The sequence below is a fragment of the Ovis canadensis genome, chromosome 5, assembly GCF_042477335.2.
Source record: "Ovis canadensis isolate MfBH-ARS-UI-01 breed Bighorn chromosome 5, ARS-UI_OviCan_v2, whole genome shotgun sequence".
Lineage (NCBI taxonomy): Eukaryota > Metazoa > Chordata > Mammalia > Artiodactyla > Bovidae > Ovis > Ovis canadensis.
The window spans coordinates 103,843,484-103,861,291 of NC_091249.1; the positions used below are offsets into that span (position 1 = coordinate 103,843,484).

A 17,808-nucleotide genomic window follows, 5' to 3' on the forward strand; every position below is an offset into this window, starting at 1 on the left:
TTCCACAAAAGGAAATTCAACAGCGTAAGTAAAAAAAAAATTTAGTTTCCCCTTTAAAAAGTTATAATTGACTTTTATCTAAGAATGTTTATACAAAGTAGAAGATATGGTGCATAGCATGTGGTGTGCATAAGAATGGTTTTTCCTCCTATTTAAAAATAAAAATATTTTTTTACTCAACTTTCTCTTAAAAATTAGATATTTACATTTAGCTAACTTTTCTTAAAATTAATTTTCATTCTTCACAGATTTTAGATCAGATAATTTTACATATATATATATATATATAGTTTATAAACTAACTAAAACCATCAAGCCAAGAATACAGAAAATTATATAAGCACAAGGAAGGCTAAATACACATGAAAATTACATTCTAAGCACATTATCCTGATACACACTTAAAGGCAAAGACAAAAAATATTATTAGTAGAGAGAAAAAAGACATTGATGTGCTTTTCTCTTAGGCATTGTATTGTTGGGTCTTATCTTTGTAACCAATCTGATAATGTCTGCATTTTAAGTGGACTTTTAATGTTATCATACATTTAATGTGATTAGTGATATGAATAGGTTATAATCTAGGAGCTTCCCTCATAGCTCAGTTGGCAAATAGTCTGCCTGCAATCCAGGAGACCTGGATTGATTCCTGTGTTGGAAAGATCCTCTGGAGAAGGAAATAGCAACCCACTCCAGTATTCTTGCCTGGGGAATCCCCATGGACAGAGGAGCCTGGTGGACCATAGTCCATGGGGTCTCAAGAATTGCACGTGATTTAGTGACTAAACCACCATCACCTAGATTTTTATCTACAGTCATGTTATTTCTTTTCTATTTGTCCCTTCTGTTCTTTGTCATTTCTTCCCTTATTTTCTATCTTCTATTGTTCAATTATCTCTTATGATTTGTTTCATCTCCTTTTGGCTCATTTCAGTGAACGAATATTTTAGTGTTTGTTTATACTAAAACAATCACTCAAATAACAGAACAATTATAGCAGTGTTTGTTGTGTTATCTGAATGATTGCTTAAGTGTTAATAGTGTGTATTTTTGATTTATCACATTTTACCTCCAATTACTATTATACTACCTCATGTATAGGGCTTCCCTAGTGGCTCAGACAGTGAAAAATCCACCTGCAGTGCAGGAGATCCAGGTTCAATCCCTGGGCTGGGATGATTCCCTGAGGAAGGGAAGGGCTATGCACTCCAGTATTCTTGCCTGGAGAATTCCATGGACTGAAGAGCCTGGCAATTTACAATCTATGGCTTGCAAAGAATTGAACATGACTGAGCAACTAACACTTTCATGTGTAGTAAAGTAACTTTAAAACATTATACATTTACTTTTCCTCTCCTGGTCTTTGTGCTATTATTGTCTTATGTTTTGTGTTTATATATGTTATTAAACTCCTAGATACATTGTTCTAATTTTTTATTTAAACAACTAATTATCCTTGGAAGAGATTTAACTAATGAAAAGTTTTACATTTATCCACATATTTACAATTTCTGGTGGCCTTAATTTTTTTTGTTGACCTAAGTTTCAATCTGGTAATATTTTTTTTTTCTGACTGAAGGACCTACCGTAATGTTTCTTCCCGTGCAGATCTAGTAACGAGGAACTATTTCACATGTTATGTATCTTAAAAAGTTATTATGATGTCTTCATATTTGGAACATATTTTGACTGGGTAAGAAATTACAGGCCAAATCTCTCCCAGTACTTAAAGATGTTGCTCCACTGTTTATATCACACTGACTGATTGATACTTGTATCTTAGTAAAGATGAATTTCAAATGACTTAGTGGTGCTAGTTGAAATTGGCTATTATTTGACATCAGTCTGAAGAAGTTTTCTTGTCTGTTTGTAGAGGCAAGTTTGCATTCAGGGGCACTTTCCCAAAAGGGATAAAACATGAAGTAGTGATGAAAGGAGAAAACTGTCTAGCCAACTATACTGACTTATTTAATTTTTATGGCAATAAATAACACACGATCTATTTTTTTTTTTCAGGAAGAAATTTTAGTGGTCAATGTCCAAATTCAAGGAGACTTAGAAAAGAGATATTTTGTTGGAAGTTTAGAAAAATGACAGTATTTTTCAATATAAATTTTGTAAACTTATTTCAAATAAAGTTGCATATTATACATTCAGTCAATGTGAGCATTTGGGAGTTGTTCACAAAACCTGCACAGATGCTTTCTAAGTGTGAAAGAAAAAAAAATAGATACACTAAAGTTTGTTGAACTTTAGGCAATAAGATTAATTGTTTTGCACTTTTACTTCAAGAGAGACAACTCATTTGTTGCTTTATTTTGCTTCTAGAATGTAATTTATCTTGTGCCAAAGAGAGCCAACAGGGAATCCAAATCAGACAATGAATGTAGAAAACTTGGTTTTCTACCCAAATACAACTAAAATGATGGCAAGAATACAAAAAACATTTTTAATAAACCCATAAGGCAAAAGATAATTAGAGTGAGGGGATAAAATAGCAGGTAATGGAGATCAACCTGATATTTTAAAATATAACTAAAACAACCTAGACAGTGTATTCAAAAGCAGAGACATTACTTTGCCAACAAAGGTCCATCTAGTCAAGGATATGGTTTTTCCAGTGGTCATGTATGGGTTTGAAAGTTGGACTGTGAAGAAAACTGAGCGCCAAAGAATTGATGCTTTTGATCTGTGGTGTTGGAGAAGACTCTTGAGAGTGCCTTGGACTGCAAGGAGATCCAACCAGTCCATTCTGAAGGAGATGGGTCCTGGGTATTCTTTGGAAGGACTGATGTTGAAGCTGAAACTCCAATACTTTGGCCACCTCATGCGAAGAGTTGACTCATTGGAAAAGACTCTGATGCTGGGGGGGATTGGGGGCAGGAGGAGAAGGGGACGACAGATGATGAGATGGCTGGATGGCATCACTGACTCAATGGACGCGAGTCTGAGTGAACTCCGGGAGTTGGTGATGGACAGGGAGGCCTGGCGTGCTGAGATTCATGGGGTTGCAAAGAGTAGGACATGACTGAGCGACTGAACTGAACTGAAAACATGCAAGTGGCAACTCCCCCAGCAAACTAGAAAAACCTGAAGTTTTAGTTAATATTTTGTTCAGTTCAGTTCAGTTCAGTCACTCAGTCGTGTCCGACTCTTTGCGACCCCATGAATCGCAGCACGCCAGGTCTCCCTGTCCATCACCAACTCCCAGAGTTCACTCAGACTTGCGTCCATCGAGTCAGTGAGGCCATCCAGCTAGCACATCTTCTGTCGTCCCCTTCTCCTCCTGCCCCCAATCCCTCCCAACATCAGAGTCTTTTCCAATGAATCAAGAAATAATCATATTTGTCCCACAGGATCTTGGGATTTGCAGCAATGGCAAATTGGATACTGGGATACAGTGATGGGAGGGTGGGTAGAAGCAAAGAAGGTTGGAAGTTGGTAATCCAAAGCAATTAAGTGACTTGTTCTATTTCTCTGCTCCAAACAACTGACAGACTACTACTCCCTCTCCAACTGTAGCCTAGATCTGTATGCTTATTCTTCTGGGAAAATGAACCAGAACGACTTTGGATTTAGGGATAGCAGGCACTGTTGAACAAAATGGTACTATACTCAGGCCATGGGTTTGTATCTCCATGGGTTAAGAGTGAAAGATTCCTTTGCAGAAATTGGTAAAACCAAGAGAAACACTGCACTTTGAAGCCCTTCAGCTAATAAACTCTCCTCATGTAAAGTAGGATTTTAATCAACTTTGAAAGTGTTAGTCCTTCAGTCGTATCCGACTGTTTGGGACTCCATGGACTGTAGCCCACCAGGCTCCTCTGTTCATAGAATTCTCTAGGCAAGGAATACTAGAGTGGGTTGCCATTTCCTTCTCCAGGGGATCTTCCTAAACCAGAGATCGAACCCAGGTCTCCTGCATTTCAAGCAGATTCTTTACTGTCTGAGCTGTGAGGGAAGCCCCTATGGAGGAGAATGGGGTAGCCTATTTATGGGGTAGATATTTAAGAACATCTCTTACATGGGAGACAGAGACCAAAACAAGAACTCATAGGAGGCTGAAACAATTCAGGAGATTAAATCAACCCCAACAGATATAAGATCCACAGATGAGAGAATATATTGTTATCCTTGAATTAAAAAGTCTACAATGTAAAAGGAATAATCGGAGAACAAAAAAGAGCTCTTGAAAGTAAAAATGTTGTAATAAAGATATAAAAGATAAATATATAAGAGTTAGAATATTAAGAGCTTGAAGAAATTACCAGGAAAGTAAATAAAAGTCAAAGAGAATGTTGGTGCATACATGATCATGTAATTTACAAAAAAAGGGCATCACTGCAAACCTGCTCGTTAAAAATGGGCTTAGGAAATTATGTCTTTCATTGAAATGAAAAAAAATTCATTTTCAGGTGAAAAAAACTCAACTCCTTACTGTACACTCTGCACCAAAATTAATTTGACATGGATCATAGACCTAAATGTAAGCAATACAACATGAATACAATATTAAGAGTTTTGGGGGGGAAATTTAGGAAAGTATATTCATAAGTTGGATAATCAAAAATTTCATAAATAGAATATAAAGCACTAACCATTAAGCTATGTATAAAACTGAAAACTGAAATTCACTAAAATTATTAAATTCTGTTCAGTTTGCAATGTTTTTCAGTAAAAGATATGTATGATAAAGTTTATAGTAGCTTTGTTCATAACAACCCAAGACTAGAAATAACCTCAATGTCCAACAGTGGTTGAATGAATAAATAAAAGGCTTTATATTCATATATAATCAAGTGTAACACAAAAGTACTTTGTTATGTGCTGTGGTATTGATGCATTTCATCAATACATGTCTGAGTAAAAGAATTCAGACACAAAGGAGGATATGATTCTCTTCATATGTTGTTCAAAAGTGGTTCAAATGTATTCTTTTTAATGGCTGAGTAATACTCCATTGTGTATATGTACCACAGCTTTCTTATCCATTCATCTGCTGATGGACATCGAGGTTGTTTCCATGTCCTGGCTGTTATAAACAGTGCTGTGATGAACATTGGGGTACATATGTCTCTTTCTATTCTGGTTTCCTCAGTGTGTATGCCCAGCAGTGGGATTGCTGGGTCATAAGGCAGTTCTATTTGCAATTTTTTAAGGAATCTCCACACTGTTCTCCTTAGTGGCTGTACTAGTTTGCATTCCCACCAACAGTGCAAGAGGGTTCCCTTTTCTCCACACCCTCTCTAGCATTTATTGCTTGCAGACTTTTGGATCGCAGCCATTCTGACTGGTGTGAAGTGGTACCTCATTGTGGTCTTGATTTGCATTTCTCTAATAATGAGTGATCAGTTCTGATGAGATGGATGAAACTGGAGCCGATTATACAGAGTGAAGTAAGCCAGAAAGAAAAACACCAATACAGTATAATAACACATATATATGGAATTTAGAAAGATGGCAATGATGACCCTGTATGCGAGACAGCAAAAGAGACACAGATGTGTAGAGTGGACTTTTGGACTCTGAGGGAGAGGGTGGGATGATTTGGGAGAATGGCATTGAAACATGTGTACTATCATGTAAGAAATGAATCGCCAGTCTATGCTTGATGCAGGATACAGGATGATTGGGGCTGGTGCACGGGGATGATCCAAAGGGATGATAAGAGGTGGGAGGTGGAAGGGGGGTTCATGTTTGGGAACTCATGTACACCCGTGGTGGATTCATATCAAAGTATGGCAAAACCAATGCAGTATTGTAAAGTAAAATAAAGTAAAAATAAAAAGTGGCATAATTAATCTGTGATGATAGAGGTCAGATTAAATGTTACCTTTGGGAGTATTGACTGAAGGAGGACAGGATGAAGTCTTTGGGGGTGTTGGGGATATTCTTGATTTGGATCATGATGCATGGGTATATAGTGTTAGTCGCTCAGTCATGTCCAACTATTTGAGACCCAACAGACTGTAGCCCGCCAGGCTCCTCTGTCCATGGAGTTCTCCAGGCAAGAATACTAGAGTGGGTTGCCATTCCCTTCTCCAGTCATAGGTATATACATATGCAGTGATTCATCAATATATGTACTTAAATTGTATATACTTTAATCTCATATAAGATGAGTCTCATAAGTAAAAAGGAAAAGAGAGAAGCATAATAGAGTATCCTTCTAGGAGACTTGTTATAGTACACAGGTTTGTTCTTTAGTATTCTGGTTGTCTTCCTTTCAAGGACCTTGTGAGGTTACACTTTCCCACTCTTTTGCAGTTAGGCATAAATATGTTGCTTTCTGTATCTGATAAAGTGTGAATACAAATGCAAGTTTCTTCTGGGTGGAGGTTTTTAAAGTCATCATATGACTTGTCATGTTGCCTTTTCTTTGCTGCAGGCTTGAGATCCTTTGGAGAGTGGAGACTCTGTCACCGTAACCTCTGTGTAAAGTCAGCATGGAACAAAGCCCTCAGCTGGTTTCTTCTGGACTTACAGTGTCAATGAGAAACAAACCTTTGCGGTATTATTAAACCATTGATGTTTGGGTTTGCTTTTTACTGCAGTACAACTTGTTTTGACTCATGCTAGGGTGCAACATTCAGAAGGAGAGCCAATGGTCAAAGAAATAAGGGAAAGCATTTTCTAGAATTGATGGACTTTAATTTCAGGTTTGAAAGCCCCTCCTAGAACTAAGTACAATAAATGAATGAAACACGACCCACATAATTCCTGCCACTGTGACATTTTAGAATATAGGAGTAAAGAGACTGTCCTAACGTTTCACAGAGCAGTGTACAAAAGGATCACAGACAAAGATTTAGGAATTACGTGAGACACGGAGTTCTCAGCATCAACTCTGGAACCTAGAAGACAAACATTTTCAAAATTCTATTAAAAAACATTTACAATCTATTTTTATATATCAGCCAAGTCTATCAATCAAGTGATAAATAAAAATAAAGACATTTTTAAAGGAGCCAAAGCCTCAGAAAAATGGATCTCTAGCTTATTCATTTTTAGTAACCCAAATATTGTCCCTCCTTCTTTCTTTGTAATTCAGTTCAGTTCAGTCACTCAGTCATGTCTGACTCTTTGCAACCCTATGTAATGCAGCACGCCAGGCCTCCCTGTCCATCACCATCTCCGGGAGTCTGCCCAAACCCATGTCCATTGATCAGTGATGCCATCCAGCTATCTCATCCTCTGTCATCCCCTTCTCTTCCTACTCTCAATCTTTCCCAGAATCAGGGTCTTTTCAAATTAGTCAGCTCTCTGCATGAGGTGGCCAAAGTATTGGAGTTTCAGCTTCAACATCAGTCCTACCAATGAACACCCAGGACTGATCTCTAGGATGGACTGGTTGGATCTCCTTGCAGTCCAAGGGGCTCTCAAGAGTCTTCTCCAACACCACAGTTCAAAAGCATCAATTCTTCTGTGCTCAGCTTTCTTTATAGTCCAACTGTCACATCCATACATGATCACTGGAAAAACCATAGCCTTGACTATATGGACCTTTCTTGACAAAGTAATGTCTCTGCTTTTGAATATGCTGTCTAGGTTGGTCATAACTTTCCTTCCAAGGGGTAAGCATCTTTTAATTTCATGGCTGCAGTCACCATCTGCAGTGATTTTGGAGCTCAGAAAAATAAAGTCAGCCACTGTTTCCACTGTTTCCCCATCTATTTGCCATGAAGTGATGGAATGCCATGATCTTTGTTTTCTGAATGTTGAGCTTTAAGCCAACTTTTTCATTCTCTTCTTTCACTTTCATCAAGAGGCTCTTTAGTTCTTCACTTTCTGCCATAAGGGTGGTGTCATCTGCATATCTGAGGTTATTGATATTTCTCCTGGCAATCTTGATTCCAGGTTGTGCTTCCTCCAGCCCAGCGTTTCTCATGATGTACCCTGCATATAAGTTAAATAAGCAGGGTGACCATATACGGCCTTGATGTACTCCTTTACCTGTTTGGAATCAGTCTGTTGTTCGTGTCCAGTTCTAACTGTTGTTTCCTGACCTGCATTAAGGTTTCTCAAGAGGCAGGTCAGGTGGTCTGGTATTCCCATCTGCTACAATAAAGACCTCAATTTCCTGTCCCCTTGCAAATTGGCATGGCCTTGTGATGAAGTGCTGCTTATGGGGTTTAAGTGTAAATAGTGTGTGCAACTTCCAGGAAGAGTTAAAAGGGAGTGGACTTGCACTTCCTTTTCTCTACTGTACACATAACAATGGCAGAAACTTGGGCAGCCAGCTTTCATTGTGTCTCAGGGAATGAAAAGCATCAAGACAAAACTAGGAGATTGGAGGGTTGCTTTACCCCTGGATCACTTTTTTTTTTTTTTGCTGATAATAAGTAGACTCTTGGTTGATCCCTTCTCCTTCTGTGGAGTTTCTGTTTCTCAGAAACAAAGGAAACTCTCACTCAAAGGGATTCTGTGAAAGAGGATTGAATATGAGTGACAGGAGAGCTCCAGAACTGATAATGACAGAGAATCTTAGGTTTTGAGGGTGTGGTCTTCTAAAAGGGCTGTATCTTATTTTTTATCCTAGAGAGTCAAAATGGAATATCTGAAATTGGAACATAGAGATTTAGTAATATAGATGAATTATTTAGAAAAATGCGTTAACAATACCAGAGAGAACTTCTAAGAGTTCCAAAACGGGTTGCCTCTGGGGAGTGGGAAGCAAAGGGGAAAGGGGTGAAAATGGGTGTCACAGAGGCATGTTATTTTCCATTATGAGCCCTGGTGAGCTAAGTCAACTAAACGCTGCTCATGTATTACCTTATCATTTACTGTATTTAGAGTGATAAATAAAAAAAATTTTTTTTTTAAGAAAATAGATATATAAACCTATGATTTGTATTTTCCACTGCATCTGAATGAGAAGGGTAAGAAAGTTCTATTGTTTGTGCTAGTTGACCTACCAGGAGGTAATTTAAGGAAATGGCATTCTTAAATTGAGAGACAAAGGTCAAAGACAAGCAATGCCTTAGCTGTTAAAACGTATATCATGAGGCACGGATCCTTAACTGCGTACAGTGGCAGTCCACGGGGAGTGGGGAGGAGTGCCTTTAGTTTGTATCTGTGACTTATTGCTGTGACATGACACTATTACATTTTGGGTTTTAGCATTTTTAAAGAGGAAGTAATAGTTATGAGAGATGAAGAACTCAGAATTAAGTACTGTAGTTATACACAGAAGGGTAATTTGGTTTTGATGTATTGGCTCGAGGCTGTTAACTAATAATACCAAATTTTAAGTAGCATCTCACCAGTATGAAAAAGAGGTAGCGTCATTATTAATGTCTAAACTATAGTGTGTTTCACACAGGATTATGGTAAAGGTCAGGCCATGTTTCTCTGAATTAAAAGCTATTCTGAGCTATCGCATTCCTAATCAACTCAGACCTAAAGGTGCATAGCTCAGTTATAATGAGGCACAATGAATTTAAATAAACTGCAAGATACTGTATAGTGATTTATATGTGCACTGTGGTATCCTTTTAACTCATTAGCAATGAATGATACTATGTGTTTGCAACTGTTTTTTGCTGTATAACTATTTTTTAATCACAATATTTCTTAGTAAAAGTGCCTTATGCTCCCATTTTCTTCCTGTATGTGTAAAGTAAAAGGTGATGGGTGCTCCTGGCATATACCCAAACATGAGTCACAGCAGAAAGAAACCAACACATATCCACTCAAATAAATTTCATAAATTAACCATTTGTGACTATGCTTACATGTTTATGGTTTCATGGTATGGAATGGCCATGGAATTGAGAATAAGAATTGAAGGTTCTATGGAGGTTTCTGAATTCCACTTCAGACTTATCTTTGTGGAGGAATTTTAAAAAATCATTGACCACATTTTAACATTTGTTTAAAAAGCATCAAAATTTACCAACAAACTTTTCTGCCTAATAATTCAGTAGTTTATTTACCATCTTTCATCATCTTATGTATACCCAATAATTTTTATAAACAGATCCCTATAGCTTTCTCATATACCAGGTTTTCATACACTCTAGGGCTTTATTTTATTTAGTAAAATCCTTTTGTTGCCTTTATTTCTAGATGAAGAGAAAATCTTATGCATGGCGTGCATAATCAAACACTTAACTAAAAAGGGGAAATGATTGCATTGGTAATATTCTTTTTATAACTGGCTCAGTTATGTCTACTTTTTTTGTGGTGGTCAAAGGAGACTGGTTATAATATCCTAAAAAATTCTGTTTCTCCTAATGATCAAGAAACCTATCAGATACTCTATTTATCTTCAGTTATACTCTCCACACATGAAATAGCTTCACTACTCTTAAAATTGATTTAGTTTAATACAACCAGGTCATTGCATTAAAACAGGATTTCTGTCTTGGGGCTCAACTGCTTTTGAGTTTCACTGTCAATTATTTATCCTTCCCATTCTTTTTCTTGGTGAGTTTTTATCTAATATAGATTTGGCTTTATACTTATTAATTCTAAAATAATGGGCCAGATGTTTCTAAATATTCCTCAATATCTATTCTCTTTTCTTTCCTTTAAGAAATAGGAGTAAAGTTGCACTTAGCTAAATGGCCATCCTACTACAAACTTAGTCTTCCTTGAAGTTAGATATCATGGGCTGAATCATGTCCTCTCAAAATTCATATGTTGGCTTTCTTAACCCTCAGTACCTTGGAATGTGACTGTTGAGACTGGGCTTTTACAAAGATAATTAAGGTTAACAAGGTAATTAGCATGGGTCCTAAGCCAATATGACTGTTTTGTCCTTATTAAAAAGAGGAGACTAGGAGACAAACTTAGAGAAAAGACCACATGAAGACCCCAGAGAAGGCAGCCATCTTTAAGCTATGAAGAAAGGCCTCAGAGGAAAGCCACCCTCTGATACCTTGACCTCACACTTTTATCCTTTAGAATTGTGAGGCAAATACATTTCTGTTGTTTAAACCGCTCAATTAGTGACTCTTTGTTATGGCAACCATAGCAAACTAATACAGTGGGAGTGGCCATGGGATCGAATTTGGGTATAAGCAAAAATGATGTGTGAATTTTTTAGGTCGTTCTTTAAAAGAAAAGTTAGCATATGCTGGCTTATCTCATTTTCCTTCTCACAGGCTTGAACACAGATGTGACAGGGACTTCACTTAGAGCGTTCAAATAAGGATACTACATGGGATGTGGTGGAGCAACAATATGGAAGAAACCTGGCCCCTGAATATTCGACTTTGTGGTGAAGAGCCAGGCAGCCAGCCAGGACTACTCATATCTGAACCATTATGTAAGAGATAAGTAAACTTTTGTCTTGTTTAAGCCACTGAATTTGGGGGTCTCTATTACTATAGTTTAGCCTTTGTTGTTGTTTAGTCACTAAGTCCTGTTCGACTCTCTTGCCATCCTGTGATTGTAGCCTGCCAGCTCCACTGTCTACGACATTATTCAGGCAAGAATACTGAAGTGGGTTGCCATTTCCACCTCCAGAGGATCTTCCTGACCCAGAGATTGAACCTGTGTCTCCTACTTGGCAGGCAGATTGTTTACTACTGAGCCACCAGGGAAGGCCAGTTTAGCCCTTACCCAAACTAATAAAACATGTATTGAGTAAGTGCAGGCAGAGAACCTCTCTTCTGTTTCCACTTTAATTTTTCATTTATATTCTATACATAATAAATAATGTATATATGATAAACTATAAACATTTATAGTTTAAATATATAAATGATAACATCTATATACTATTTGATTGTATATTACATTGTCACACAACTACTATTTTCATTACAATTTTGCTGCAGTGCTAGCAGTAATATATCTAATGGGTGCTGGTCTGTCTTTCCTTTTTTGTGGAGTCATTATCCAGGTGGTCTTTATGAACTAGTATTAAACTCAGTTTTATCCTTCACAAAGATCATCTGAGGGACCAAGGACATCATATAGTCATCATTGTGCACGGGGTCTATCCACAGCCCACCCATAGCCAAGCACTTGTCTGAGGTTTTTATGATTAAGTTCTATTATTACTCTTCTTATCCATATTTTACCAAATTATGAAGCTGGAAAACATGGTGCTTTTCCCACAGGCAGGCTTATTGATGTTCCACATTTTCACCGCTAATCATGCTGTGTGGGTTTCTTTTTTTGACAGACATTGATAGCCATGGTATGTGAGTTCAGTGGGCATAATATCCACCCATTCCATCTCCTACTTATTTCTAAGTCTACTAGATGATTTATGCTAATTTTAAGAAACTTCATTGTATAGAGCTCTTTTCTTATTGTTTTTATAGTCAGACAGTCCAACTCTCTTTCTAACCTAACTTTACATAAAATTACTGCTCTTTTTTGTTATCTGTTATGTGTTGAATAGGCCTGTCTTAATGCGTCAATCCTAAAATTCACAGCAAAGGGAAAAATGATCCTCCTGGAATGAAGTAGGGCATCAAATGCTCCTAGAAGCCATTTAGAAATTCTTTCCCTTGTGACTTACATAAAAACAGCTTGCAAGCAAAGCAGCCTCACGACCACATGTTTAACTGGAGTACTAAATGGTGGGCATTTGCTTCCTCTCTAAAGAAAAGGATAAGTTTAGCTTCACTGGTGGTAATTCCATATCCCCACTCTTACATTAAGTGATTAATCCACTGGAAGCCTGTGATCTGCTTTAGAGTCCTTAGCATTGAAAGACACCCCACATGAGACCTATTCATATAAATCTGAATTCTTCTAAATAGAAAAAAAATCTGCAATTACTCTTAATTTGTTTTTCAGTTGATGGAATATCTTTGAGCATCAATTAGATTTTGAGATTACCATAATTTCTTCTAAAATGCAATACTGAGAAAGTAGAACTTGAAGGTCCTGGTACATAGGGTTTATATCTTAGTATGAAATAATACATTACATAGTCTTTTGGAACATGAAGGATCCAGGGTATCATAGGAACTGGAAAGTTGTGCTAGAGAGTAGCAGAGGGAGGAGAATGCTGAGAGTGTGGTTCTTGAAAGATTTCTACAGAGCTAATAGGTGTTATTTAGTATAACCTAAATGATTCACATAAAATGAATGCTCACAGAACCAAAATCATTAGCATTATCTGCAAAATTAGAGAATGACAATGGTGAAAAGAAATTGATTGATTTGAGGTTGAAACTAAAGCTTCCAAAAAGACATGATTAAATATGCTGTTTATTGTGATTTTGGCTTAGGCATATCTGGTTCTTATTATCTATTGGGATGAATGTGTTAGTTTCTCCCAATAGAGCTGCCACATATTTACCTTCCCATTTTTTTCTTCTTTCTCCCTTAATCTCTAAGTTTTCTACTAAATATGAAATATTTGTGTATATGTAAGTGCTGCTGTGCTATGTAATGTGCTCAATAGTGTCTCTTGCCACCCCATGGACCGCAGCAAGCTAGTCTCCTCTGTCCATGGAATTCTTTAGGCAAGAATACCATTTCTGTCCCCAGGGCATCTTCCCAACCTAAGGATCAAACCTGCTTCTCCTGCATTGGCAGGCAAATTCTTTACCACTTTGCCACCCAGGAAGCCCGTATATGTTCATGTGTACATTTATTTTTAGCTTTATTGAGGTATATTTGACAAATTTGTAATATATCTAAAGTGCATAATGTCATGATTTGATATTTATATTGTATATATATCTAAAGTGCAGAATGTAATGATCTGATATATATATATATTGTATATATATGTGTGTGTGTGTATGTGTTAGTCACTTAGTCATGTCTGACTCTTTGTGACCCTATGGACTGTAGCCTACAAGGCTCCTCTGTCCATGGGATTCTCTGGGCAAGAATACTGGAGTGGGTTGCCATTTCCTTCTTCAAAAAATATATATACACATACACACACACACACACACACAAACATATGTTGTGAAAGGATTCCCACAATCTACTAAATTAATTATTTTCCTTTTTTTCTTCAAAATTCTACACACAATTGATACCATTATGCAGTATTTGTCTTTCTTTGTCTGATTGTTTCACTTTACATAATGCTCTCCAGGTTCATCCATGCTGTCACAAGTGACAGAGTTTCTTTCTTCTTTAAGACTGAATAATATTCCACTATATTTGTATGTGTGCATGTGTATAAAATACTGTTTTTCAATGCAATATGTATGTATAGACATATGTAGCTTTCATTTTTATCAGTTCATCCATCAACAAACATTTAGGTTATTTCCATACCTTGGTTACTGTGAATAATCCTGCAGTGAACGTGTGAGCACAGGTGTCTCTTTGAGATAATAATTTCTGTTGCTTTGGATATATACACGAAGTGGGATTGATCTATCATATGGTAGTACTAGTTTTAATTTCTTGAGGACCCCCATACTATCCAGAGGTGAATTATTTTTAAAGTAATGTAAGTCTTTGGAGGGAACGATGCTGAAGCTGAAACTCCAGTACTTTGGCCACCTCATGTGAAGAGTTGACTCATTGGAAAAGACTTTGATGTTGGGAGGGATTGGGGGCAGGAGGAGAAGGGGACGACAGAGGACGAGATGGCTGGATGGCATCACCGACTCGATGGACGTGAGTCTGAGTGAACTGTAGGAGTTGGTGATGGACAGGGAGGCCTGGTGTGCTGCGATTCATGGGGTCGCAAAGAGTCAGACATGACTGAGCGACTGAACTGACTGAAGTTTGTGTGATATGAAGAAATTCCATCTGATAGAAACATTAGCCTAAAAAGGGACTTGTACATATTGTATGCTAACCTAGAATGCCTTGCCCTTAGGCCTTTACCAGTCTACCTTCCCTTTGTCATTCAGATCTCACCTCACATTACCTCTTTTTTTTTAGATTTTATTTTTTAATTAATTTATATATTTTAATTGGAAGCTAATTACTTTGCAATATTGTGGTGGTTTTTGCCATACATTGACATGAGTCAGCCATGGGTGTACATCACATCACCTCTTTTTTGAGGTCTCTCTTAGTCACTCAGGGCTTCCCTGGTGGCTCATTGGTGAAGAATCTACCTGCAAGAAAGGAAAATAGGCAGGAGACACTGGCTCCATACCTGGGTTGGGAAAATCCCCTGGAGAAAGGAAATGGCAAATTCACTACCAGTATTCTTGCCTGGAAAAAATCACAGTCCATGGGGTCACAAGAGTCAGATACGACTGAGCGGCTAAACAACAACTTAGTCACCAAAGATAGGTAGCTGTCTCCTCATACTCTCCTGTTATCACAGATAGATTCTGTCCCACCAGTCTAGTTTATATTATTCTTCAGAACATTTATTGCTGCCTCGTATTATTCTTTCTCTGGTATATTTACTTCTTTATTAACTGTTTCCTTCATTAGTAAATAAGCTTCATGAAATAATGAATGTTGTTTGCTTTGTTCAGTGTTATTTTGAAAGTTCCCAAATTATTTCTGATGCACAGCACACTCATAAATTAAGGAAACCACACTAAATTCATTTTTTTCCCTGAGTATATTAACTGATTTTTCTCCCCTTTTTGTCATGAATTAGTTCACCATTATTTGAATTCCATATTTTATATTTTCACTAAGATTTTCTTTTTTCTTCTTTTCCCAATTAAGTCTTCTCAATTCTAGTTGAGGAATAAATGTTTGTTTGCAGTTCTGTTTATTTTCCATTTGTATTTGTGGCCTAGACTGTTGGGAAAATAAATGAAAACTAGAATCTGTCTTATTATGAACAATTTATTTCAAAAGTATGAAGGTTATATGAGGAACAGGGCTTTATCAAAACTTAATTTGTAGGATGAAAAGAGTTGCCAAGTTCCATCACCAACTCATATATACCGTATGAAAAGATTAGCCCCCACGAGAGGCCCTTCAAAGACATACTTTCTGGTTTTGTTTACTGCAATCTAGTTTGCTTTGTTCTGTAGGTTGCTTAATATATCATTTGGTTCTACATGTTTCTTTTTCTTGATATTTCTTTTATACTGTCAGATCCTGCCATGTCCATTCAAATCTAAAATTGTCTGAAACTATCTAAGTCACAACAAATCTGCTGTGTGAATAAAATCTTTATGGAGAGCTGTGAGGTTTCCAAGGCACATGCATAATAGAAATTCAATATCACTTCATTTGAGTACAAGCAGAACTACCAATAGCTTCATATCACAGAGACCTACAAATTTGTGCTAAGAAAAGAATGATTATGACAGAATGCCAGGCCTGTGTACAGGAGCCTGGTAATATATTCCACAGGCAGTTGTGTGGTCACCCCAGGGTGCTGGTGTTAGGAGAAAGGGGCACTCCTGAATTTACTGTAGTATTAGACCTTCTAATATAATCAAATCTGATTTTTAATAACATACTCCTCAGTATAAAATTTAAAATGAAATAGGAAAAATGACAGTCTCTCCAATCTACTTTAAAATGGAGACTCTGGCGTTAGCTTCTTTAGCTTTAGTGCTAACAAAGCAATTAGCACAAAAGTAAAGCTTATAAACAGAAAGTTTAACATGTTATCTATTTTATACTTAAAGTATTAGTAAGAAGTAATTCTCTGGACAAAAACTAAGGTAGGAAAAATATGTGTTTATGTATACAGAAGAGGCAGAGAAAGTTCAAATGCGATTAGGATAAATATTACAAGATTTATTTCCTTAGGATAATTTTGTTGGAATAAATGTTGCTTTAAATAAGGAGGAAAAAAGTTAAAAGTTAATGAGGATTAAAATCATTTAAGAGCTATTTTAGACCAGTTTGTGCTTAAATTTACCTATGTAGACTATGACCTTTATGAATACAACATATAAAATTTAATATGCTGAATTATGTTTATATCGATATTTTTCACTTTGGAGAATATTTTTTTAACTGATATTTTTACCTAATACCTACATTTACAAAATAATTATAGAATCTAAATTTACAGTTTTAGCTAGCAACATATATGAAAAATTAATGATCTAATGATACTCCTTGGAACAACTAAGTCTTATAATTCCTGAAGTCATATTAAAGCTCAGAAGTCTAAAGTCATTATTATAATTGATCTTAATTTAGTATGAAAATGTATGTCTATATAATACCCCATCTTAATAACTAGAACACCTTTGGATGACTCTGACACAGTGATTTTTTATAACTTGTAAAAGCAAAACAACTCAATAATATATAGTTATAAAGCAATAATGAATTAAAATCTTTGTTAAGTTGATCCAAGATCACCTTAACCATTGATTACTTTGAAATAGTCACCATTGCTGTGAGATCTGAGTCACAAAGAGTTAAGATGATTTTAGGCAGAAATACATTCAAGATATAGGAATAGATGATGGAATAGGAAATGGCAACCCATTCCGGTATTCATGCCTGTAAAATTCCATGGACGGAGGAGCCTAGCAGGCTGTACAGTCAATGGGGTCACAAAGAGCTGGACATGATTAAGCATCTGAGCACGCAAAGAGCACGCACATTCAAGATATAGATGCAATTTTTTAAGTTAAAACTTGGTAAAAGGGTGCAAATTTTCAGTTATAAGATGATTCAAGTCTGAGGATCTAATGTCAAACATGGTGACTATAGTAGATAATACTGTATTATTCAGTGGGAATTTATCAAGAAAGTAGAAATTAAATGATCTAAAAAAATGATATATGAGGTGATGGATTTGTTAATTGAGTGGGGTGAATCCCTTCAAAATATGTACGTATAGCAGGTTGCCAAGATGTAAACTTCAAATAGCTTACCATTTTATTGTCAACTATACCTCAGTAAAGCTGGAAAAAAAAATAAGACTTGACTGTGGAATGAAAAAATAAAAGTCTAACCATAAAATTTGACCAGCAAAAATTC

The 17,808-nt window shown here is 36.5% G+C and overlaps 1 long non-coding RNA gene across 2 annotated transcripts in view; it reads left to right on the forward strand.

The window, feature by feature from the left end:
* The window catches only part of LOC138440512 (uncharacterized), a 409,718-nt gene that overhangs the window by 324,025 nt on the left and 67,885 nt on the right, over positions 1–17,808 (forward strand). For both annotated transcript variants that reach the window (XR_011257062.1, XR_011257060.1), the window contains 2 exons: positions 6,389–6,511; positions 11,109–11,272. This is a non-coding gene — a long non-coding RNA (uncharacterized lncRNA). The remainder of the gene's footprint in view (positions 1–6,388; positions 6,512–11,108; positions 11,273–17,808) is intronic.